Below are 3,129 nucleotides of genomic sequence, written 5' to 3'. Positions count from 1 at the left end.
GCGTTTATGCCATAACATTGCATTTGTTATGTTTTTCGTATTTTCCATGCTTACGAAACAAGTATCGACTGCAATCTCGCTCTCTATAATATATTTAGGACCATTTTTAATTCCTTTACCCACAAGTATTTTATTATTATCGTAGATTAATGCTAAGTCGTTTACCGAATATTACTTTATAACTCATTTCGTCCAATTTTTGTACGGAAAATAAATTATTTCTTAATTCAGGTACAAATAGGGTATCCTTGAGACATACATTATAACCGTATTTATTATCAATCTCAAATTTACTGTTAATTGAGCCGACTCCTTTTGAGTTTAACACACTCCCCTTACCCGCCAGAAAAACGTTACCGCTTATGTAATCAAAATCGTCAGTTACATATTTTTCTTTAATCATGTGACTACTGCAACCGCTATCTAGTACCCAACTTACTCTACGATTATCACAGGTTGTATTTTTTTGACCAAACTGACATTTATTATTACGTTAACTCGACGTTTTGACACTGGTTTTGTGTCCTTATCAAGAGATTTCTATCTCATACTGTTCGCAAATTGCATTCGCCACCCGCAAAGTTCTTGCAGTTCTACTAACATTGTCAAATCTACGATTATCGTCTGCACAATCTTCATCGTATGCTTCGAATGCATAGTCATCAGTTGCCTCGTTGGCTTTTTCGTTCCGATCGTTGCGTCCATCTTGGCGATTTTGTTGTGGACGACCTTGTTGTTGTGCATCGCTGCGCTGGTTTCCACGTCCCCTGTCCTGTTGTCGGTCCCTGTCTTGTTGTCGGTCCTTTTTCTCACCATCGTTGTCATTGGATCTTCGGTGCCAGCATGTTTTTGCTTGGTGCCCGGGCTTTTTGCATACGTAACATTTCTTCTCGGCGTTGCGTCTTCCATCTCTCGCTGCGTAGGCTGCATCGTTACGCTTCTTCTGGTTAGATAACTCGCTTTCTTCTTCTCTTAAGTCTTCTAGTATGTCGTCCAGTTTCTTATCTCGTTGTGTTTTAAGTGTATTTCTTAAACGGCTAAATTTACCATTCAAGCCTCTCACAACGTAATATACAAGATCACGATCTGAGATATTGACGCCCAGACCTTTGCATTTTGACGCTAGACCTCGTGCACGTGCGACGTAATCCGCCCCTGTCTCCTTATCGCCCATTGTTATGCTACGTAGTTCAACTGTGGCGTCGATTTTAGAATCTTCAAGGCGCCCCACATAGGTTTCTTTGATCTTCTCCCACAGGTCCCTCGCGTTGTTCCCGTCCGTAAACTGCATGGCTTGGTCGTCGGACAAGGTTAGTTTTATAATGGATACGACGTCATCGTTATCGCTGTCCCATTTTTCGCGCTCTCTGTCGCCTGTAAGTCGGTTTGTCGTAAGAACGTATTTCACCTTCTTCAGGCTTAATACTGCTTCTAATTTCATAGCCCAAACGTGGTAGTTCTTAGTCGTGAGTTGTGGAACAGAACCTATCGGTATCTTGTCCATCTTGATTGCTGCTCAAAAACTTTTCTTCCGGCTTTTCGCTCTTCTTTTCTCGGCAGCTTCTTTCTCCAATCACGGCAACCACGCTCTGCTACCAGAATTGTTGGATGAAATTGATTGAAAACAGGATTGACACAAAATAAACTTTTATTATAATATCGTGTCGTTTCTCTTACGACCGAACGACGACATCTTGGTTGAACATAAAGAACATAGAGATGGCGTAACATCGAGTAGAATATACACGAGGAGAAAAAGATCAGGTTCGCCACCTTTAACAGATGCGCAGTGTGTACATAAGAAAAACTAAAGTTCGTTTACATGGGCTTAAAATAAAATACAGTGAATAATTGCAACGTATATAAACAGATCAATATAAAATGAATACGCAAATCTCCACAATATTTGAACTGATCAGCCAATAATCAGACTTATTTACTAGTTATTTACTATTTAATACGCGTATCAAGTAATCGGTGTAAACTAGGCCAGTGAGAGAGGCAATCAGAGCCACGCGCGGTAATTAATGCGCAATCAAAATAAGACAATAGTAAAATATATTATAAGTTAATACAAATTCGGATGTTTCGACACTTTTTTTGTGTCATCTTCAGCGTAAAAATGAAAATAATACATGAAAAAATTTTAGACGATAAATTACAGTCAATCGCAATAAAATGAGTCAATCAGTAGAAAAGCGCAGTCAAATCAATAAAATAAAATTCATACGAATGTTTGGTAGTCTGTCAGAATATGCCGATATGCAAATGCTTCGAATCGATTGCATCTTCGACGTTTACTCTCAGGTTGGAAGACCATGTAGAAAGGAGAGATTCGATTGTCCTTTCTAAACTGTGAATCGGAGTCGCAATATGTTAAAAAACGCAATGTATCAGTATTAAAATTACAATCACGAATTCTTACTTACGGATCATTACAGACTAGTAAGTCGCAGTGTTAAAATGTATCTGTCGCTCTGACATGTCGTGAATGAGTGAAGCGTTGGTAGAAATCGGAAGGTTAACATAATAAAAGCGGTGTATACATGAGTTAATGGTGGGGATAAATATTCACAACGAATAACTCTAAATTTTTGATAACCTATCAATAACGTTCAAATAAGTATCCGCTAAACCTTCCGTGTTTTTCTGCAAATTTAATCCATTTTCTTGTCTCTTTATGCACAGCGTCTCGGAAATTAAGCGTTTATAAAAATACGATTCATTATCTAGAATTTCCACATTATCCCAATCGAAATTATGATTTAATGCTAATCTATGATCTGTTATAACAGAATGATTAGATGTATTCCAATTTATATATGGTTCTGGTGTTCCTTAATTCTTGTTTGTAATTGTCTGTTCGTTTGGACTACATAAGATGCGTCGCAATCATTACAGTTAATTTTGTATACTAACGTTACATTGTTTAGACTATTCTTATGGGAGCTTTTATGAAGATTCGCATTTTGTTTAAGCTATTATACGATAATATCACTTTCAGATCCCTTGTTATGTTCTTAAATTGTTCTGTTTAAAAAATTTAGAGTTATTCGTTGTAAATTTTTATCCCCACCTGTTAGTGGATCGCTCGATGTTTTCGCGCGCCGCGCCGAGGAGAGCACAAAA

The sequence above is a fragment of the Temnothorax curvispinosus genome, unplaced genomic scaffold (assembly GCF_003070985.1).
Source record: "Temnothorax curvispinosus isolate PA1 unplaced genomic scaffold, ASM307098v1 QBEX01003387.1, whole genome shotgun sequence".
NCBI classification, from domain to species: domain Eukaryota; kingdom Metazoa; phylum Arthropoda; class Insecta; order Hymenoptera; family Formicidae; genus Temnothorax; species Temnothorax curvispinosus.
Note: the sequence above shows the minus strand (reverse complement) of the source record.